General features: G+C 42.6%; 1 protein-coding gene across 3 annotated transcripts in view; it reads left to right on the plus strand.

Moving 5' to 3' along the window:
• The window catches only part of gpat2 (glycerol-3-phosphate acyltransferase 2, mitochondrial), a 116,958-nt gene that overhangs the window by 29,111 nt on the left and 63,422 nt on the right, over positions 1 to 24,425 (plus strand). The gene's annotated exons all lie outside the window — the stretch shown is intronic.

The following is a 24,425-nucleotide window of genomic DNA, read 5'->3' on the forward strand; positions in this document are numbered from 1 at the left end:
AGGAAGTCTGGCCTTTTGAAATGTCACAGTCCTTTCAGAGGACTATCCTTTAAAAGGCCGACGTCAGTCCTTCGTCTTCCACTTGTCTTTCACTCCCTTTTCAGCCGGTGTTCTTTCTTTTAGCACTCCAGTTTTCATTTTTCACCTTTTTTTTTGTTTTGTTAATCCAGCTGGAAACTTTGATGAATGTCACAATGTGCTTTTTGATTCTGGCACAGGTAAGGAGGAGACACGCTGCACTGTGACTGTTGAAGGTGCAGTGTCACGCCTTAGGTACACGGAAAAACTGTCTGCACTGTCTGAGTCAAAGGACTGCAAGCTTTCAACTAAAGTTGGATGTATAACTGAAGTGAATATAGTAGATACCCTACATGTTACTCTAAATACAGCCTGATCAAATATCCTATAATTTAATTTTATCCCAAATTATTTCAGTTATTTCCTTTAAGTGTCAGGGAAAGGTTCCGTCTTTAGGTATTCCAAAAGGTTTACGTCCCCAATCATCTATGACCAAGAAAATGATAAAATAATAATTTTAGCAAATGTACAGTGTTTTACTTCAATAATGAGTTACGTGATTATTAGAATGGTATAATAGTCAATTTCGATTGAAAGAGTTCATTAATAATCAAGTGATCTTTTGTGTTATCACATCTGCAGAAATGATTTGACAAGGGATAACAATCATGGTACTGCGAGGCTATTCTTTTTGTTCGAGCCGTACCTCTCCATTCGGGATCCTATCTTCTAGTTTGCATTACAAAGATCCCCCATCCCGTGCCAATGGGACCCAGCAACTATGAGTCTCATACTCTTGACCTTAACATAAAACCCTTAAACACTCAGACAGGGAGTGAAGTGCTTTGCCTCAAAAAGGTCACTCCCACAGATTTCTCCCACTCTGGTGCTCTGCTTGGCAGCGAAAAGGCTGCCCCTTTTCGATCTCAGGCCAAAAACATTCCTGGACAAATATGGCCTTGATCTGTCTTTACACAACAGTTCTAAGCTTGTGGAAGTGGCTCTCCTGAACTGAGATTGATCTATAGAGATGGTTTTTCAATTAGCGGTCATCAACTTTGAACTGAACTGGTGTAAATAGAGGATGTGTAGATATCTTTAACGGTTAAAGGCAGGTATTTAAACATGATGAAGACTGAGTTTGTTCACAATCTCATTAGAAGTCTGCAAACCGTATATGTATATATGCTGCTTTCACAGTCCTGGATAAGTCCTCAGCCTATATTTGAGAAGCCTGATATGCTCCCTGTGTGTTGATAGAGACATGTGAACACCTACTTCAGTTTTCTGATTCTTTTCCGTGTTTACTTTGACATGAAAGGGAATATGTGATTAGTCATTGTCACCTGAGCCAAGTCAGGCAAACAGAGATGGGGTGTCTTGTGTTTAAATAATTGAAGAGAAGATGTGTGTGTTCTTTGTTGTCTCTTGTAGCACCTCTGCTGCTATCACATGTTTTATTTGGAACTTACTATGGGTAAGAATAACCAGATCACAATTTTCTCCATGTAGAAAATCATATTTCTAATCAACTCTTAGAACTCTTTGTTTTTTTTAATACATTTTTTATGTAGGCCAAATTAGTGTTGTAATACTCGAGACCGGTCTTGGTCTCGTAAATTAAATCCATCATTCAGTGTTCTTCGGAGGCCATCGTTTATATTTGTGACTTTGTTATACTTGCTGCTACTCCGGTTAACTTCCAGAAACGTACTATGGCTCGCTCAACCTCTCTCTCGCTCTTACACATGCACACACGTATCCCCCACTCTCTCTCTTAAAGGGATAGGCTGCCTTAGTCTGCATTATGCTACTATTACAGTTTACATAGTAAAACATCGGCCATCGGTATCGGTAAAATTGTTATTCTTAACATCGGCATCAGCTGACATTTTTTCAGTCAGTGCATCCCTCATGAGTACACGTTTTTTGCAACCTGGGATATAATGTTCATTTCAAAATGTTTCTAAGCGATGTAATTCAGCAAGTTGGCAGTATATCAACTATTGGAATATTACGTGGACAATGGGGTTGTCTTAACATTTTAAAATCTTTTTAGAAATTAGACCAATACTAGGACAGTGTTTGCATTTAAAACATACTATTTATTTCTGTGTGTGAACTTCGTTGGTTTAGATGTTTAGAAAATAAGAGAAAAGGATACTTACACAGTGCCCCTCGTTGTCACAAATTAAATGATGCTCCAATCTGTTGGTCTTTGAGATTCTGCGGTTTTTGATCTGTAACATTTCTAATCTGTATGACCTCAAATGGGACTGTCTTTGATTCACTCAGGCACACACACTGCGTTCCTCTTTCATCCTCCTCCCTGTCGCTTGCTTGTTTTGTTTCCCGGCTGCAGCAGTGTGGGGAGATGAGAACATGCAGTTTTGCTGTTTACAAAAATGACTGCCAACCTGACATTCAACTGTCCGTCAGCTGCCTACTTGAATTCTTATTTCTCCCGATTCCATATTTCTCCCTGTCACTTTTCTGCCTCCTTCTCCTAACATAACATGCCTTCTTCCCTGGGTGCCTCACTCCTCCTCTCTTCTCCTCTTCTTTCATCAAGTCACTCACTCTCAATCTTCCACAGCTATCACACATGTCAGCTTTAACCATGCTTCTGCTTATTTCTTTTTCCTTTACCTCTTTTGCTCTTTCCTTTCGTCTCACATTTCAACATCCCACTCTCGTGTTCCGAGTAAATGCTGCAGTTCCCTCAGATCTTGCAATGGATCAGTTTGTTTGAACTGGAAACCGCTCTTTTTCCCCCTTCGCTCTTGTCTCCTACCATCACACTATCATATTTATCTTCATCCCCTTCTCGTCCTATCCTCCCTGTGTGCTATTCTGTTGCTTCTTTTACTAGTTTAATGTAGTTCCATCTTCTTTGTGTCCATGTCGTTTATCTTCCTCGTTTCTCCACATTTGAAAAACTTGCCTTTCTCCCTTTTCTTACTTGAGATTAATGTATCCGTCCAGCTGTCAGGATTTGATGATAGGATGTTAGTGTATATGCACGCCTGCGGCCTTAACTAAGGTCTTAAAAAAAATATATATATATGAGCGATATTCTCCGTGTTATTCTGCCCGAATGCCCCCGACAGAGTCTGTATCAAAGCCCTACCTGTAGGCTGCATCTCTGTGCGCCAGTGGAAACTTACATTCATTCAGAACGTTATAGTTTACTAGACAAATCAGCTTCCAGTTCTGCTCACACTTACAGTGGGGCAAAAAAGTATTTAGTCAGCCACCAATTGTGCAAGTTCTCCCATTTAAAAAGATGAGAGAGGCCTGTAATTTTTATCATAGGTATACCTCAACTATGAGAGACAGAATGAGAAAAAAAAATCCAGGAAATCACATTGTAGGAGTTTTAATGAATTAATAAATTCCTCGGTAAAATAAGTATTTGGTAAGGGTATATAACAAAGTATTGAGATGAACTTTTGTTATTGACCAAATACTTATTTTCCACAATAATTTGAACATAAATTCTTTAAAAATCAGACAATGTGATTTCCTGGATTTTCTTTTCTCATTTTGTGTTGCCAAGTGTTGGCACTGGCAGAGCAGAAATCTCCCTTGCATGGATGTCCTTCCATGTAGCGTTAACCTTAACAATCCATTGTTCTGTTATTGTAAAAAATTCAGTGGTTTAAAGTTGATCTTTTTAACGCTAAATGAGCAGAGAACAGGAGGCTGGCAGGGAGCGAGGAACAGCAAGAAGTTCTGATTCAGACGCTGCTGATGATAAAAGTGCAGGCAGGAGAGACCAGCTAAACCAGTGTGAATGGTTTAATGCCACGCTGTGCCAAAACACAAATGTCCTACCAAATCATGTGCACCAGTCTCGAGCCTGGAAAAAGCTGTGCTGCTGTCCAGTGGAGTTTTGGATATTCTGGTTGGTTTGTCTGTACATGTTTCTTTAGAGAGTTGAAAGGCCTTGCTTGTGTGGACCAAAACCTAGAGTGGTGGAAATGACCCCCTCTATATTTTTTTGAATCGACAGGATACTCACTAGCTCTTCTCTCTTTCCCTACTGGGTAGATGAAGACCTTCATCTCTCTATTCATCTCTCTGTGCCACGGCAGGAGTCTGTATTATTCTGTTTTGATCTTCATCCCCATCTGCTTTTGTTCCTCTTGTCTTCTATTGCCTTTATCCGGTACTCATTTTCCCCTGTAGCAGAAAACATCGAAATGTCACCCTCTACACTGGGGCATCCTAAGCTTGAACACCCACACAATCTGAAATGCCCTGCTTTAAAAACACAGAGACCTCGAAACACACCAAATGGTACATATTTTGAGCCATAAGAAATGCCTCAGTGGAAATGGAAGCAATTTATTCCTTGTTACGCTCCCTGTCTCTCCCCAAAAGTGATGCTTCCTCAGCTTGCTCAGGCAGAACCCAGTTAACACAGAGGCTGAGTTTTAATTTCCCCAGATGCTCCACTATTTAACTCATCATGTAACTTGTTGCCACTCTTGATTTACCAGAACTGGGTTTATATGTAAAATGAGTGTTGTTTCTTTAAATGGCATAACAATATGGAGGTCTTGTATCATCCTCATCATTTGTGTGATCCAACCCTCAGATGTTGGCTGCGTAGAGCTTCCTCGATCCCCTCAATGAAGATGGAAAGTGGAAGTAGAAGTTGTTTGTTGTGACCCATAGTAAGAAGAGCCAGAATCATGATGATAAGTTCCAGGTTGAAAAACACCTGGGGCAGTGAACCATTTGAGAGGAGGAATATATAGAGGAGCTGTGGACGGACAGATTCAGAGTGAGAAATGTAATAAACACAGTTAAAAGTCGGATGCTAGAGGTCACACATTCACCCATATGGCTCTAGTAGGAAAGGGATCTTGTAGCTTTTCTTCCCTGTCCACTTTTTCTCTCCTTATCAAATTACTCCAAAATGCTTCGCCTCAGACTGTAAGCCCTGACTCACCAAGTGGAGTTTAGCTCCTTTGTCTCTTTCCTCTCTTCCTGTCAGCTGAATCCCCACTTATTTTTACTTTATAGCAGTTTACAGTGGTGAAGGGAGGGACTTATATGAGCAGAGGCGTCAGCAGATTAGAGTGACTCTTCTCCCGACCAATTTGTGTTCATGTTTAAGTGAGGCAGGGCGATACAGTGGGGTGGGGGGTGTGTGTGGGGGAGAGCTGATTAAGATAACAACTTTGCATTTTTTTTTCCATGCTCTTATTTTTTCCCCATGAGCAACTTTTTGTTGTGATCACCCTGTGTCCTCCACTTCTCATCTGAAAGCCAAAAGGCACTACAGTTATCCCGGGCTCTCACAACAATTAAACCCTGTCCCCAAACCCAGAATTCATAATTAAGCAAATCACTCGTCTGATTGAGTAATTACAATGGGCTGTGTTGTTTCTAAACCCCAGAAGAGTCCAAAAAGCAGCATTAATTAACTAGCTTTGCCCTCTGTAACTTAATAAAATATACATATTCTCTGAATCAGACAATAAATCATTTCTGCGTCATGCAATACAATGCAATGGTGGAGAGCTGTTGAATCAAGTCTGATGTTTGAGGATGCCGTGTCAGCTGAGTACTCATTATCACATTGTGCTTCCATTATGTTGAGCAAAAAGACTGTCACTTTTACTGAAAAGGAGAATAGCTGGTCCACCTTGAAGGTCAGTGTTTGCTTACTTTAGTCTAACACACTTTGGTGGCAACCGAGACATAGAAACTTGGTTTGGGTCTTGGTCAGTTCTAACATTAATTCCCTGACAAATTGCTTGAACTGTACACAATGCACCGCTCTGTTCAGCCCATAAAGAAACTTGTAACTTAATTTTCTTTGCCACACTCACATCCTCTGAGCTCACGATACTCTGGCAGAAGCCCTGTCAGAAAAACATTATGCCAGGCAGAACCACGAAGATTTCCAGAAGTGTTACAGCTAAACTTATTTGAATAAACGTTTATAAAAGAGGGTAACAGGGCTCCAAACTGTGACCAAATGATCCCATTTTGCGACCAAAATTTGAGAGTGTGCGACTGAATTTTACATCTGGTCGCACATGTGTGTTTTTTACTTTACACGTTAAACGTGGAAGGGGCGCGTCAATGAATCCGGCATATTTTGCAGGACAATGAGTGTGAGAAGGATAAGGAATGTGTGGAGGGGGAGGGTCCTACAGATAATCGAGCGCGCGTAAACGTCTGTGGAGGAGTCGACGAGAAAGATGTCACAACCTGCTACGTGCGTGTGAATTAAGAGCAAACTATTGACTCGTTCTTCCGACCGGCTAGCGGCTAGTGTGCCAGTGCAAGCGCCACAGCCTACAGTGTCAGTCGGATGATTCAGAGGTTAGTGCGGCGAAAAAGGTCCGAACCCATACTTTTCGGGAAGACTGGATGCGAGAATTCACCTGGTTGAGGTATAGTAAGGAGACGAACTCCATGAACTGCGAATGTTGCAGTTGCTACCCGAGAACTGCGGGGAACACGAAGTAGGCACCTCGTAGTTTAATTACAATACTCTAGTTAAAATCAATCTTAGCCTCAAGCATAGAGTATGCAGAGACATGTTAATAAATGAAAAAGTAACCCCACTGCCGGCTGCTTTTAGAACACAAGAGGCTGTAAATAATACCGCAGATGAGGCCCCTTATTCTGTGAATATATATTTTTTGTCATGACAGCGAGGGTGCTGTGGGTGTACCCTCTATGTTGCATCTTCAAAAGCATAATAAAAAATAAAATGTGACACTGAATTTGAAACAGCACATTGTGGTAATTCCTTCATCTTTTATCAAAGTATTTATTACTAATACAGTGAAATTTAGTAGAAATGTGAATATTTGGTTAGGATGTTGATTTACGGTGTGTGCTCCTGAAATGTCTGGTTGTGCCCCTAAAATTTTCAGTTGGGGGCCACAGTGCTCCTAGTGAAAAAAGTCTGGAGCCCTGGGTAAACATTTTGTTATTTTTAAACAATTTTTAAATGTTTAAGTCCTCCCCTTTAATGGTCCCTCAATGTGTATCTGTGTAGGGCAACAATATCACAGCCTCGTTTTCTGATTAACATAATTATGTTATATCTAATACCACATTGAATAGTTTGAATAAATATGTAAAACTGAGATAAGGGTGTCAGATCATGGAAAAGTGAGGGCATACTGGTTTGAAATTAAAGATTCAAAATTCACTTTCTCCACCTACTTGGTCTCTTCCTTAATCAATTCATTTAGCAGCAGAGTGGCAGCATGTGTCAACAACAGAACTAACATGGTGGCTGCTAACTAACCTTGACTTTTGGACTCACTCTTTTTACACAGCAGCTGGTGGTAAATGATGGATTAAACCACTTGTTTGGCCCTTCAATCCCAGTAGCACTCTTTTTCCTTAACAATATAATACAATTTCTAAGTGTTGGCTTGAAGGGTCATTTGCAGTGAAGCGAAAACAAAGTACATTGTTGTATTGTAATAGGGGCGGTGGTGGCGAAATGCATAGGGACTTGGCTTGGGAGCCAGAAGTTCACCGGTTCAAGTCCCTGAAAGTCCAGTGCTACTGAGGTGTCCCTGAGTAAGGCACCGTTCTCTACACCACTCCCTGGGTGGTTTACATATGGCAGCCCACTGTGCCTAACACTAAGATGGGTCAAATGCAGGACGATTAAAGGTCTCTTCTCTTCTCTAGACAGACTTACTTAAATGAAGAACCCTTTCAAAAATAGAGAAAATACCAGGGACCCCCACTTGTATATAATAATTTAATGTAGCTATGTCCCTATCGTATCTTAAGATAACCTGTAAAAGAAAAACAAAAGCTAAATGTATTTATGCAAAAACTCTTAGTGACATATTTTAAAACGTCATTTATGACCTTTTTGCATATCATAAACATGTATGTGAATGAATCTGAGAACTTTTCTTGGACCCCCTGAAAGAGTGTAACAGACCTACATTGAGGAATCGAAAGATAAATAAATATTTATATCAGCTTCGTTTTTTATGTATATACTGTAAGGACGGCTTAACACTACTTTGTGCAGCTATTCATAAATTATCTAAAGCATCCAGCTTGAAACAATAGAACCTGATGGGTTTAGATGGACGCCTTGACACGAGGCTATTACCATTTCCCTCATGCCCTGATTAATAGCATGGTGAAATGTTCCCCTCCGAATCTTGTCTAAGGCGTGACAGTTTGTTTGATGTGTGTGACTTTCCCTTGTTCTCTGTTGGATCCTGTCCGTTGCTGTGTGGACTGTGAGTCCTGGACAGGGTGGGAGTGCCACACACACACACACACACACACACACACACACACACACACACACACACACACACACACACACACACACACACACACACACACACACACACACACACACACACAGGTATGGGTGGTTTACAAGGACATTTTACCCATACCAGCCCAGCGGTGGTTTATGGGGACCCACCATTCCCTTTGTCCTACAGAGGTGGCTAAAAGATCAAACTTGTCCAAAAATTCCTTTCTACTTAGAATTAAAATATTGTCAAATAATCCAAAGAAACGAAAATCTAACATTTGACTGGATTATGAGGACGGGGCGGGAGGAGGCGTTTCCCTTGCACAATGGTGACTTATGAGGACCTCCCTTGTTTATTGGGACGTAATCCATACACACACAATCAGGACAAAACCCTTGTTTGTGAGGACCAAGCTGGCTTAACTGGACATTGGTAGATATTATATTAATATTCCTGATGACTGATCAATTTGGGCACAAGGAGAGTGAAGCAAGCTGGACTGGGTACCTCAGTCATCACAGTTTTCTACAGATGCGCAGTGGAGAGCATTCTGTCATACTGCATCACTGCGTGGTATAAAAACTGCTCTGCTACAGAAGGAAAGGCTCTGCAACAGTGAAATCAGCACACAGGATTACCAGTAACTGCCTCCCATCAGCCACAAAACATTTACATCAGCAGATATCAGAACAGAGCTGCTAGCATTCTGAAGAACCCCTCTCACCTGGCCCATGGACTGTCCAACCCCCTCCTCTCAGGCAGAAAGCTACGCTGCATCAGGGCCAAAACAACCACAGTGCATACAGCTACTCCCCAGAGGTTGTTAGACTGCTAAACTCTGTGAAACATTAGACTAATGTGCGACAAACACTGAATATTTATTTTACATATCATGTTTTTATGCTGAATGCCATTTTTAACTTTTATAAATGATTTCTATATTATTTTTATATTGTCTGCTGCTTTTATGGGACCTTGAGTACTAAATTCCATTCCTTTACCCTCATGTCCTGGAATGACAGTAATAAACCTTGAATCAGCTCAGAAACACTGGTTTTAATGGATACAATTGACCTTTCGCTAAGCCCCGCCCCCATTGGTTATTGTTGCTAAGTCCGACAAACATACTTTCAACATGGCGTTTTTGACAGCTCTTCCAGCTGAACTGCTGTCCGGCTTTTACAAAGCAGCAAATGCTGTTTCTGACCGAAGTAGACAGAGAGGTTTACAGTATGCCTTTGAGGGTTACATACAGGACATCAAGGTAACAAAAAATGAGCATAATGCAATCAAAATAGAGGCAAAAGCATATAGATCACAATCAAAAAGTGAGTTGCCACATCAGCTGATGATCCAGATGGAGGCTGGCACAAATCATGTCAACGAGCAACACTGTTCCTGTAAAGCTGGGTAGGTCTATATTCACTATTATCTTTGTTATTATAAAGCAAAAGCACAAAGCACGTATAACATTGTATAGCCTTATGCTAGTGTATCATAACCATAATAGGCAACGTTAGCAGGCTAGCTGTAATTAACGAGGTGATCTTTCGTTAGCTCCGCAGGGTTCTGCGCCCACATCATCGGGCTTATCCATACCCTGGACCTCTGTAAGACACAAAACGCCAACATGTCTGTAGGCCTAGAACTACCGTCCTCCACAAGTTTACCACAACAGTGGCATAAACCCAGTGGTGTTAAAGTAACACCACAGCTTGTAACAGCAATCATTGTGGCCAGGGCCAAGACAGACAGAAAAAGGTGACCCATCTTCTGCCAATACAACAACCAAATGTATAGATTGAAATCACAGAATACCGAATAGTTTTACTTAACCTTAGGGTTAAAGACAAAAGTCTTAACTACCTAGAACACACAAAAGTGTGCCGGTCGATCCTTCAGGGGTTCAGCTGAGAGTGAAGACGTCCACAAAGTTTACTCCACAGGCGACACTTGTCAGGCTTTGATTTCCGTTTTGGGAAGGGGAAAAAATGCACAACCCCCTCCAACCTCTCTGGGTAACAACTATCAGTCTTACAAGTGCCCCAGGCACAACATTTAACCATATCTTTCTCATAGTCCACAAACGACAGTGTTAAAAGTACGAAAATCTGAGACACAGTCAATAGAGCGCTGTCATGAAAGTGTCGGAACTTTGTCGGAGTCCGTTGTTGGCTCCGCTGTGATTGGCCAGTCTGCATTCTAGGGTGTGGCTTAGCGAAAATCGAATTCCAACAGACTTTTTAAATCGGTCAGGAACATCTACAGGAAGAACAATGTGTGAAACAAAATAAATGTTAGCTCTTAGCTAGCTCTAACTAGCTCTTAAAGATAAATTAAATAACTTGGATTCTGATAGTGCCAAGTCATAACACAACATAAAGTGAAAAACAGACTTTGCATAAGTTGTTACTAAAAAACAAACTTAATTGGACCCCCTTTTCTTCTAGCTTACAGAAAAACAAACGCTATTTTCTTCTGATGTAAGGCCCCTGTTCCTGACAAAATCACGAATATTTTGAAGACTTCTACCTTTCAACGCCGGGTGCTCAGTGATCTTACAGTGTTCACACTCCACTTTAGTTGCTAGGTCTCCATTTGCAATATGTGTTTTGAAGTGTTTCATCACAGCACTAATTTCAGTCTTGCTCCATGGTCTTTTCACATTGTCTTCGTCATCTCCATCATCCTGCTCACTTTCATCCAGGTCCAATTCATCTAAAGAAAGGCATGATTGATGCAAAAAATAAATATCATTGTTGTTGCAAGTTTGTACTCCTTACATTTTTTTGATATAAGTTACCACCAGTATGGCTTATTTACTTTATATATTCTAGGTCTGTATTTACTTCTTCCCAATTCAGAAAATGACCAAAATACTGCATACAACTGTTGTGTTTTTTTTTAGTCCCACTAATTTGTTGTTGAATTTATACTGTCCTTGTAATAAATTTGCTTTATTTGTAATAATTTTGTTACCACCAAATACCTTCAATCTCAATCTCGTCAATAGACTTTCCCTGGAATTCTCCAGGAGTTCCTTTCTCCATTGCAAGAAGAAGCTTTGAGATTTTTGCCACTTTTGTAGTTGCCTCCGGCAGACGATAAAAGTCTGGATGGACCCGTATATCGTGGCCCAAAAAGTTGGCAAGTTGGTCCAGCTCATTATTCTTGAGGTTGAGGATTTGGAACAATGTTGCAATGTGCTTGCGAAGATGTGTAGACCTCAGATTTTCAGGATTCTTTGCACCACACATCCGTGCAAATAATTTCATGCAGTCCTGTCCTCTGTAGTAGCTCGTGTAGGGGCACTGTGGCCGTCCAAATAGGAAGGGATTATCCTTGTGCACATTACATGTGTCTCTCTTCTCTGCAAGGAGCATTGCTGCACTAACAACCTCAGGGTTTAATAAAACAGCAACTTTCCTCCCTCTTTTGCCCATGATTTCCACCCTGCTGAAGTGTCTGGCAAGCTTTTGTTCAAACAGTGACAGGCTAGCAGCTAGGTCACCATGAAGCTCAGTTTGGTCTCTTTTCTTGAAGGATTCAAGTATCCTTTTTGAGACCTATCCTTCACAGCGTCTATTAAAGACTATTGTTTGAGCAAGTGTCACCCTAGCAAGTTCTGCGTACGCCTGAGGAGACTGATGCTCTTTCAGGTTTTCAAAGGCGCCAGCTGATTTCTCCTCCAGGTACTTGTGCAAAAGTTGAACATCCTCTGTGAATGGTATGGTGGATGGTTTATTGAACTTTGACTGGCTCAAAGTAGCCAGTGCAGTGTGTGAGACTTGTCCTGCCCATTCTTTTTTGCAGACTTCTGTGAATCGTTCCGCTGCTTTAATCAAAATTTCATCCTCTGCTGAGATGGCCCTGCAGAGAATAATATCACCAATCTTTTTGAGCGAGTGTCCTAATCTCAGGGCAAGACTTGGTTTGGAATACGAGTGCTTCTCTTCATAATATCCAGCAACTGTTTTAACAGCTCCAATGATTTTGTAAAAATTGTTTGGTTTTACTGCATCTTCAAAGCTAAATATAGGATATTTCTGTCTTAAGGTCAATAAAAGTCTGCCCATTTCTCGAACCTTTGTTCCGATATACTCAAATTTAGTTGGATCACTCCCATGCTTGTTGTAGAGAGACTGGGCCAGCTGCAGTATGAGGAAGTCATTCCGTACTACAGATGCTATCTCATCTTGCCTCATCTTTCCAAGGACCTTCCAGACTCCAGTGGAAATTGCTTGGGAGCAGGTTGACTCTTCAATATCGACCAGAGCTAAGACTTTGCTCTTAACACTGGCTTCAATTTCTGAGACTGTCTTTGACGGGCATCTTCATGAGTGGCGCCACAGCTCTTTACGGACAAACATACCTTTACAGTATGTACAGTGCACATACATTTTGGTATCCACAGAGATTTTTGATGCTCCCTGTCTTCTTTTGACTTTAAGTGTTCCACCATGATTTCTCATAACCTCTTGATTATGTTCATAATTACCTTTGTTCCGCAACTTCTCAAGCAACCTTTTTCTCTCTTTAAAATTCTTGGGGAGCAGGAAAGCTTCTGCAATGTCAGGCTCTTCTTTTTCGTGTTTTTTAAGGTGACGAGCTATTTTAGATTGCGTTTTTTTGCAAACATAGCAAAAAAAAATCTGGGTGCAAGAAGAACCTTCTCGGGCTGCTGAGGTTTCAGTAGATGAAGACTCGGCTGTTTCTGCTGAAAGCATCTGAGTATTGTTTGTAGTGGTAGTGTAGGTGGATTCATCACCAGAACAGGGTTGAATAGGTACGGGATCATCTTCACCATCTTTCTGGTTACAAGGAGAACCTTCTCGGGCTGCTGAGGTTTCAGTAGACGAAGACTCGACTGTTTCTGCTGAAAGCGTCTGGGTATTGAACAGGTATGGGATCATCTTCACCATCTTGATCTTAGCTGGACCCATGACTGCTTTCAGGTACGTAATCATCATCAGACGAGCAATCACTAATTTCGGAGTAAGAAACATGTTCATCCGGTGCAACATCCTACGTAGGAAAAAAGAAAGCTTTATATTAAACCGAAAGAATCTATTACTGTATATGTCACAATGCAACACAAACATTTCAAAGTCAGGTAAAATGTTATTAAAGACAAATAAATAACAATAAATAACAAAAACTGCATTTGAGTGACATACCAACATTTGCATGTGTAACCAAGCCATCTGAAAGGGGTGAAAAATCCACTGCAATCCACACACTCAAATAATTGAGAGCTGCACAAGCAAGTATGGTGGCAATGAAAAACCAATAATAAATTACTGTTAAAAAAAAGAAATCATACACAAAAACAAAATTGGAAATGTGGAATAAATAGATTTAACCATAGACTACACTAGAATATATGGATTAAGCACATGTCCATAATGTTCAACTTACATTAAATCTTAAAAAATATCAAAATTTAAAAACAAATATATCTTGATTCTTGAATAAATAGAATATAATATTCACTTCAAAGGTGATAAATTACTGTAACAACATAGACACAAAAAATGACTGACCTGTGTGACTTTTACAGAAGATTTAATTGAATTCATGACTTTCAAGGCATAGAAAAGGATTTGATATTCCATGACTTTTGCAGAACTTCTATGATCATGAAACCTTTCATATAATCTCTAATATAATACATAACCAACTTGTGCTTCCTAATATGTGAAGGAATGTATGAGGGGCTTTGTCAGAAAAGGTAATTCAGGTGTGTCAGGTGAACATCTGACACACAGCACAGTTTGCTGCCTGATCAACATGTAGGTGGGGGAGGGGACTGGTGAGAAAAGGTGTCCTCATAATTCAGGTGTGTCAGGTGAATATCTGACACACACATTTTGTTCTGGTCCTCGCAGGGCACTGTGTCCTTACAGTCCTGTGCTGTGTCAGGTACTTAACAACATTCAACAGTGTTTGGACTCCTGAGCATTGTCATATCCTCAGACACAACAGAATTATGATTGGATGTAAAAGCATGACATCACAAGAGTACAATCAACTTGCAGCATCATCCTTTGATAGTGCAGGTTTGGAACTTAACCCTGTCATTTGTTCATCATTTCTACCCGCGGCTTCCTGTGTATGAGTCAATGACAGGAACAAATCTGAGATTACTTTGAGCAGAAACAATCCTCTTTCATTCCACAAACCGTGGGTTATGGCACTGGCTATGTTTATTGCAGAAATGGAAAAAATTCTGTGAGCAGGCTTCCCAGGACCCAGCCTACTGCAAGACAGGCCAGAACCAGGTTACCAACATGCTTTGTATTAACTGACTGATTACCTGATTCCGATCAGCTGTCTGGTCTCCGGCTGAGCCACTCCCCTCACCCCAGCAGCCGGCGCTCTAACCACACCCGGCTGCCACATACCCCCACCGCCCGACTCAGGCCGGGATCCCGCCGGCAGAAAGCTGACTCCTAACCCCCCCCCCACCCCCCCCCTCCGCCGAGCGGGAGAGGAAATCAGCCACGACCATCCGGTTACCCGGCCTGTGGATCACCTTGAAGTTAAACGGCTGTAACGGCAGATACCAACGAGTGATCCGGGCGTTGGCATCCTTCATGCGGTGGAGCCACTGGAGCGGGGCATGGTCCGAATAGAGGGTGAAAGGGCGCCCCAGGAGGTAGTAACGCAGGGCGCCGACCGCCCACCGTATGGCGAGGCACTCCTTTTCCACCGTACTGTAGTTCACCTCCCTCTGAGCCAGCTTACGGCTAATGTACAGTACGGGGTGGTCGACCCCCTCTACCTGCTGGGACAAAACGGCCCCCACCCCACTGTTCGAGGCATCGGTCTGCAAAACAAAAGGTAGAGAGAAGTTAGGGGTGAACAGAAGCGGCTTTCCACAGAGGGCTTTCTTAACCCTCTCAAACGCCAGCTGACATTGTTCCGTCCACTGGACCTGATCTGAAGCACCCTTTCGGGTCAGGTTGGTCAGAGGGCTGGTCAGCTCCGAAAAGGCGGGGATGAACCGCCTGTAGTAACCGGCCAGCCCCACGAACCTCCTGACCTCTTTTTTCGTCTTGGGCACCGGACAGGCAGAAATGGCGGCAGTTTTCTCTATCTGTGGCCGCACCTGCCCGCCGCCCAAGTGGTACCCCAGATACCGTACCTCCCTCCGTCCAACCGCACACTTCTTCGGGTTGGCAGTGAGCCCCGCCTGCCTCAGGGACTCGAGCACTGCCCCCACCTGCTGCATATGCTGCTCCCATGTCTCACTGTGGATGATGACATCATCCAAGTAAGCAGCAGCATATGCAGAGTGGGGACGCAGCACTCGGTCCATGAGCCGTTGGAAGGTGGCTGGAGCCCCGAACAACCTGAAAGGAAGTGTGACGAATTGGTACAAACCGTACGGAGTGGAGAAGGCCGTTTTTTCCTTCGACTCTGGAGAAAGGGGAATCTGCCAATAGCCCTTGGTTAAATCCAGTGTCGTATAAAAACGAGCAGTGCCTAGCCGATCCAGGAGTTTGTCGACCCGGGGCATTGGATAAGCATCGAATTTGGACACCTCGTTAACCCTGCGGTAGTCCACACAGAACCGGATTGACCCGTCAGGCTTATGTACCAGCACGACAGGGCAACACCAGTCACTGGTGGACTCTTCTATTACTCCCATCTCTAGCATAGCCTGAAGCTCCGCCTGAACAATTTTCCTCTTGTGTTCAGGCAGCCGATAGAGCCGTGAACGAATGGCCACGCCCGGGGGCGTTTCTATGCGGTGGTTTATGAGAGAGGTGCGCCCTGGCAGCGGGGAGAACACATCGGCAAACCGCCCTTGCAACGCGGCAACGTCTGCCCTCTGACCGGGTGAGAGATGGTCGCCGCAACAGACCGGGGCTAATTCGGTGTTAATAATGACCTCCGGTCCCAACTCATCTCTCTCTATCACCGTGGTGGCCAGAGAAGCAGACGCCACTTCCCCCATGTTTTAAGGAGGTTTACGTGGTAGATCTGTGTTGCTCCCCACCTGTCAGAACGCACCAGCTCATAATCTACGTCCCCCACTCGTCGTGTGACCACGAAGGGCCCTTGCCACTTGGCGAGTAATTTGGAGCTAGAAGTCGGGAGTAATACAAGTACTTTATCTCCCGGTGAAAATTGTCTCAGTTTCGACCCTCTGTTGTACAGGCGCTGCTGACGTTCCTGAGCCTGCAGCAAATTCTCCCGTGATAACTGCCCCAGTGAATGGAGTTTTGCTCGCAGGTCCATAACGTACTGAATTTCGTTTTTACTTGTGCTCAGACCCTCCTCCCAGTTTTCTTTAAATAGGTCCAAAACACCCCGTGGCTTCCTGCCAAACAGCAGTTCAAAGGGAGAAAATCCCGTGGAGGACTGAGGCACCTCCCGCACTGCAAACAACAGAGGGTCTAGCCATTTATCCCAATTATGGCTATCCTCGTGAACGAACTTACGACCATGTTCTTTAGCGTTTTGTTAAACCGCTCCACCAGGCCATCGGTCTGTGGATGGTAAACGCTAGTCCGGATCGAGCGGACGCCCAACAGTTCATACAGCTCGCGTAGTGTGTGTGACATAAATGACGTGCCCTGGTCAGTCAGGATCTCTTTCGGGATCCCGACTCGGGAGATTATATGAAACAGTGCCTGTGCAACGCTCTTTGCAGAGATATTGCGCAACGGCACTGCCTCGGGATATCGTGTTGCATAATCCACTAGGATGAGTACAAAGCGATATCCCCGTGCACTCCGGTCTAATGACCCGATGAGGTCCATACCAACTCTCTCAAAAGGCACCTCAATTAATGGGAGTGGGCGTGGATTAACCAGCTGACATTCGCTGCAGGATGCACACCCGCTTCACATCCGCGCGAATGCCCGGCCAATAAAATCGGGCCATGATCCGGTGTAGTGTCTTATCGTACCCTAGGTGGCCTGACATGGGGTTGTGATGAGCCGTCTGGAAAATCATTTCCCGACGGCTTTGTGGTACCAACAACTGGGTATTGATCTCTCCTGTCTGTGTGTCACGGCTCACACGATACAGCCTGTCCCTAATAACAACAAAGTGTGGGTGTGTGAGTGCTGTGTTTGGGTGTAGCTGGGAGCCATCAATACTCACCACCTGATCGAAAGCGTGCTGAAGGGTCCCGTCCCTAGACTGTTCGAGGGGGAAATCCTCAACCGGGAACACTGGCGGGGGCAGAGGGGCCTCCCCGGCACCCTCCGGTGGTAGAGGGACCTCCCCGGCCCCCTCCGTGTCTGTTCCCCCTTCGTCGCCGTCAGCCGCTTCTGATTCGCCACTAAACACAGCACACAGCTCACATTTCCCTGACTCCCGTGAACGCACCCCCATAGCCCCCGCTAGCTTAGCAAACCCCGGCCAATTTGTTCCCAAGACCAGATGGTGATCAGTCGACAACTCCGCTCCTCTCTTCACCCGAGTGTCCAAAACATGTGGCTTCATGTTCGAACATGGTGTTTGTTATGGCCAATCCATGACTAGCACAGAAGTCCAGTAACAAACCACCACTCCGGTTCAGATTGGGGGGGCCGTTCCTCCCAATCACGCCCCTCCAAGTGTCTCCATCATTGCCAACGTGTGCGTTGAAGTCTTCCAGCAAGACTAAGGAGTCCCCTTCGGGAGCCCTATACAGGACTCTTTTCAGGGTCTCCAAGAAGGCTGAATACTCTGAACTGCTGTTTGGTGCATAAGCACACACAACAGACAAAGTTTTTCCCCCCATAACCCACAGGCGTAGGGAGGCGACCCTCTCGTCCACTGGGGTAAACTCCAACAAAGTGGCACTCAACCGTGGGCTTGTGAGTATCCCCACACCCGCTCGGTGCCTCACACCTTGGGCAACTCCGGAGAAGAATAGAGTCCAACCCCTATCAAGAAGTAAGGTTCCAGAGCCAACGCTGTGCGTAGAGGTGAGCCCCACCAGATCCAACTGGTAACGCTCCACCTCCGGCTCCTTCCCCCCCAGAGAGGTGACGTTCCACGTCCCCAAAGCCAGCTTTTGCCGCCCGGGTCTGGTCCGTCGAGACCCTCTGCTTTCACTGCCACCCTTCTGGCAGCGCACCCGACCCCATCGCTGTTTCCCGTAGGTGGTGGGCCCGCGAGACGGGGAAGCGGAGGTGTTGCCCAGGCTGCTTATTCGGGCTGTGCCCGGCCGGGCTCCATGGCAAGCTCGGCCACCAGACACTCGCCAACGAGTCCTCCTTCTGGGCTCCAGAAGGGGACCCCGGGCTTCCTCCGGGCCGGGTATCCTTGCTTTCATGTATGTTTTCCATGAGATCTTTTGAACTATTTAAAGTTATTTATATCAAAATCAATATTTGACATTCTTGAACTTAACAGTTCTATACAAGACCATTCTTTATTTGTAACAAATTCTGAGTTTTGCTTTCAGAGGACTGAAGCTGTTGTTATGTGTCACATTGTATATATTTTTTATTTACGAAAGACAACACCCTTAGTTCACTTCAGTTGTCTTGACAGGGTTATTATGCATTAAAGATTACTTTTTAGTTCAACTTTTACTTAATCCAGTGTTGACATGTTTAATTAAAGTGACATTTCTTAATGCATTAAACTGCAACCTCTAGAAACTGTAATTCAGGTGATTTTGATTAATTACATTTTTGGCAAACAGTTGCATATTGGCTGACTTTAAGAATGTGGCAGGCTGGCGAAATCAAGAAAAATCATAATTGTTTTAATTTCTTTAAACTGGTGATTTTTGTACCAGGACTTTAGAAGTACACCCCTTTTCGGTTAGCTCAGTAACTGTTGCCCTTGACAACGTTAATTACCTGGCTCTTGCAGGAGAATTCTCTCACAAAAGACCAACCAATCATCCGTTTGTCCATGACAGGAAATGTTAAAGGTTTCGTATGCCAGGTCTAGATTGATTTGAAAGAATGCCACGCAGCACAACTGGCATTTTCAAGAATCCTCAAACAGGTGCGGCCTGGGTTAAGGAATCACAAACGAACCCTAACGTCTCTGAATCAAGTTCGACTGGGGACATTTGCTATGTATCACTCCTACCTCTCGCACATAGACACACACGCCACGCACACCAGTGTCTGATCCCTGGCTGTATTCTTGTCTGACCTGCTTTGTTGGTCTTTCTCGGTCCATGCACTACGCATTTGAGTGGTTTTGTGTTAGAAAAAAAATGGTGTTTTTTTTTTTCTGTTTGTTTACCCGTATGCCAAAAAATTGTGATTGTAGTCTGGTCTAATATCAATATCTGGACTCCCCTGTAGGTTTAGACTGTAAATAAAACTGGTCACCTGAGGTGCCCCTCCACATTTCAGCAGTTGAGACCAGGTCACTGAGAGTTCAGTAGAAGTTATTACACTATAATCTGAGCTTTCATAACTCAGCAGAAAGAACTTTTTCTGCTTACTAAATCCTCCTACATGTTGGAGTTCCTGGACCTTTCCTCCATAAAATAATCCTTTAATTTAGTGGCTTTGATGACAGGCAGAAAATGAGATAATTATAGCCAACATGGAAAATAATCCCGAACAACATATTTGTGTAAAGATTTTATGAATGCTAACATATCTGTTCCAGTTTCCACGGCTGTGACAGTCAAATGTAATGTCTGAGTCACATTAATGCGACAAAGGCTTCAATTCTGTAATGGGGACAAAAACATATCAGGCTGAATGTGATAGAATAATGAGAGCCTAATCTGCGCCGAGCTTTTGACTTGGCTATATGACGTCAGGAACAGATGTGAATCGTGACTACGTTTACACACGGAAAAACCATCATAGTTATTAATATGACAATATTGTGAAATAGGGAAGTCGTTTTTTCGATCCTGTCATTTCTAAACGTGATACAATACCTTGAAACATATTGAAAATCTATTCATCTTTCAAGAAAGATTCTTGAAAATGAAGATACCAAATGAAAGCAAAAGAGGTTTGTCAGGCAAAATATGAATTAGTGCAATTAAATGAAGAATTAATAAGTGCAAAGTAGTTGTTAAAAAAACTAATAATATATATACCCTTAGCCATCCACAACGTCAGCCACCTACTTTGACAACTTTAAGATGTTTACATACATGCTTTAAGGTTTTAGCTTATGTAAAACAGGACAGACTGTAAGAAATTAAAAGGAGATACCGCTCTTCACTAATACCCGACCCTTTTCTCTTGGCTGGTTCTGAATCACTGCTAATAATAATAATAATAATAATAATAGGATTAGTCTGATAGTAAAAAGCAGGAGGACAGTGTTGACTCTGGGTCAAATATTTGGTCCAAACTCATTTGGCAGTCTCAGTGAAAAGTAAGGTGTGTAAGAAACTAAGTTAGCTAAGTCTGTAGTTAATAATTAAACAAACTATAATATAAAAACATAAAGTAAAAATAAAATAAAAGGTCCCAATAGACATTATTATATCGTATTTGTTATGAAGTGATGAATCCAGATTTTTGTCCAGTAGCACCCTGCACCAGAATGCTTGATCACATTAGCAGTACTCAGATGAAAACCGAAATTCAAATAATGGCAGGAAAAAGTACTTATTCTTAAGAGAAAACGATAAGCACTACAGTTTAAAGTAAAGCATAATTGTTTCTCGTATTTCCTTTGAGGTTGGATCCCGTTTCATCAAGAAAGAAAAGACTTCAGACATCTCCTTTCAAAGAACAACACAAATTGTGTATTTTAGTTTTCTGTACAGTTCAACAGCTACCTTGATGGGCGTCCATAAAATGGGCTGTGAAAGTGAATGACTGATTTACTTTCATATTAAAATTTCAGTACACCAGTGTCAGAAGTACTTTTGGCTACAGAGATGCCCTGTCAATAAGATGCCAGGCTTAAAACAGCAGCTCTTAAATCGTGTAAGCTTGGTAGAACTAACTCAGATGTTGCATCCAAACAACAAAATGACAGCTTAATAAAGCCATAAGCCGACACCGCCTAAACAGTTTCTGACAGCTCCGCTCTGCTTCACACAGTGAAATATAAGCAACCCAGAGCAGTCCACACTTTTTGACTGATTTATCATGTATTTAGAGCTTCTGAGGTAAATCAGGGATGCTGTTCTTTGTCGCAGTCGTTAACACAGCGCCTTCATGCAGTATTTGAACAATAGAGATTTGGTTTGAATTTGCAACTACTTTGCAACAGTCAATTTAATGCTGCATAAGTGCAGTAATTGTTCTGATTAACTGGTTACTTTGTCACACCTGTTCGGGAGATGAATAAAAGATCAACCTTAAAACGATTAATGCTAGAAGACACACACAAATACAAATGGCATGCAATGCTGTGAGGATGAAGAGCCCGTTCAGCCTAAACTCATCAATCCTCCCACACCACAAAGCACCTCGGACAGTCCTTTGTACCAATAAGCATCAGGCGGCACAATCAAGGTTTAGCCTGAGAATAAAGTGCACTAGATATACAAAGTTTGTTTGTATGACTTTCATCTGCACACATACATGTAAATATATTGACCCATCTTAACACATATCTGTATATATGTAACTGATTATTATTTAACCTTCATTTAAACTGTTACTTGCATGTCTAATCTTGTTTAGCATTTTATAATCTTTGTGTGAACTATTATCTCCAAGTCCTCATAAAGGTCTATCTTATCTAATGGTTATATACATAGATATACCACATGTTACAGCTTTAAAGTCTTGAAAGGGACAGATCATTGTTTGAAATAAATCCACTTCAGTTAGAAGCGGACCATATAAAAAAGCATGAAGATATTAACCTGTCATCCTAATTATCTTTGTCCTACTTGAGTAATACTGTTAAAGAACTGCATTATTCCACTCCCACCACTCACAAGAACAAGAACATGATGTTCAGAGTTGAAGAGGGCTTTTAATATTATCAATCAAAACAAAATGAATTCTCAACCTGAGACCAGATCCATTTCATTTTGCAGGGCAGAGCCCTTTACCATGCATTATTGTGAAACAAAATGCTTTGTGTAAAGAAAAGGTAAACAACCGTTTATTGTCTTTCATCAGTGTAGGGAGGGTCAGAAGGGTCTCTAAACAAATGGGATGGCATTTCAGAAACCCAGCAGCTTGTTCAAACACAGTTAAATGGGGTTGTGTGTAAAAACCCACTCTACCCGTACAGTCGTATCAGCTTTTACTGCTCTGACAGTTCATGTTTTCCAACAAGAATAAATTGTCTGCATTTGCCCTTTAATGCATTAAATGGGACAAGAGAAAAGGGGAACAGGGGTCAAGCTTTCGGGGCCACAAATGATGAGAAAAATTCCATTTGGTGAAGAAAAAGTGCAGGGAGGGGTCTAACAGGGAGACAGGGTGCCCCAAACGGGTTAATTGACAGAATCCACCCACTCTGTGCTTTAATTATGAGTAATACCAGTTTGTGATTCGTGACTCTTTGATAGAATGCGCTTTGAAACACTGAACTGCTGTCTATGAAATATAAACGAGGTCTTTAATGAGTTTGGCTGTAAAGAGTATTTGTCGCCATGCAAGTTTAATAATCGGCTACTGTCAAAAGATGCTTGTCTGTGTGCCTCTGAGTGCATCAGTGGGGTCTGCTGTGTTTCATGTCAGGGCTCATTCTTAGAAGGCTGCACAATTCATTAAAATTGTGATTTCCCAAATTACATTTTTACAAGGCAGTGATTCTGTAGAATTTCCATTAGCAGTGAGACTTTTGGACTCTAACCAAGTGTTGCTGATTTTCCACAACAAATGACAAGATTATATCATGAGCTGTGCACAGCAAAGAAGGCATAAATATAAACCACAATGAAAATCCCTCGTTTGTGGGAATGGATTCGCTCTGTTGATGCAAAGGCTAAAATAGATTGTCTGGCAAAACAAAGTTTAAGCTGAACTATAATTCAGTACTTTGTGTGTAAAGTATATTGTGCGGTCTTCTTGCTTGTTTTATGTGCTCGTAAAAAGGTATTTGAAAGTTTATTTAAACTTTATTCATGCCAATTCATGTGGTGGAAACGAAGAACTCTAAAAACTCCAAACCAGCCAATGTGGTTTAAAGATGCTCTCCAGAAGTGTTTATAAGCTTGTCTGGCCACACCTTATGTGTGTGACAGCGAGAAGGGCTGCTTAGCACAAAGCCAGCACAGTTGAAGCCAGGTTTACACATACAAAGAAAACATAACGACTCAGACTTAATTTTTTTAGCATTTTTAAATTGCTAAATAAGTGACAGCCTTTGCAACAACTCTTTACTTCTACTTTCACGTCGGCGTCTAAAACAATTTGCAAGTCATTGAACGCTAATGGTTTCAATATATCTGTTATGGGACTGATTCCATGCGAGTGTTCCTAGCTGATAAAACCCGTGGCCCGCTTGTTGCCAGCACCCACAAAATAGTACACGCAAGCTAGAAGCTGGTCAGAGACAATCCTCCAAGCTCTGCCAGCTCGCTGAGCGCTGCCTGCTGTCAGAGTGCAGAGTGATAACTTCCATAATGGGCTGTTTAGTATCAACCACTCAAGACTGTGCATATGATAAACAACACTGCTGGGTAAATTGAGATTAATGGTTTATTTGATGGTTATAATGCAATATACTTTTTCCATATTTTCACATAGTAAAGCTTAATGTAATTCATTCAAATAAAATGTGTTTAATGTGATTTAAAATAGATGCGTCCTAAACTTTATGGTTGCACTTTTATAGTTTGTCTGTGCTGTGTCTAAGGATTTTACCCTGTCTATGTTGGCTGAAGTTGACAGCTTAAAAAAAAACAGTTCCCTAACTGGGCCTGGTGTCAGGCCTTTGTTTGAAGTGAGTCAGGAACGAGAGGGTATGGGTTCATGCAGAATTTATTGTGCCTACTCCTTCACTTCCTATTCTCTTTGGGGCTGTAGATCAATATGCGTGGCTCTGGAGCAACTCTGCCAGGGAGCCTTTGTCCAGGATAGGGCTATATTAATGATAAGAGAGAAATATTGACAGTGATAGTTTAAGATGAAGTTTTAGGGAGGAGTGCCAGATAAGGACAAGAAAGAGGCTCCTTGTTGTTGAACGGTGTGAAACAGGAGTGTGAATGTGTTCACAGTGGAAGCTTAGCGGTGCTGCTGCGGTCCTCAGGAGAGGATAGCTCTCATGTTG

Source organism: Eleginops maclovinus, chromosome 12 (genome assembly GCF_036324505.1).
Source record: "Eleginops maclovinus isolate JMC-PN-2008 ecotype Puerto Natales chromosome 12, JC_Emac_rtc_rv5, whole genome shotgun sequence".
Classification (NCBI taxonomy): Eukaryota; Metazoa; Chordata; class Actinopteri; order Perciformes; family Eleginopidae; genus Eleginops; species Eleginops maclovinus.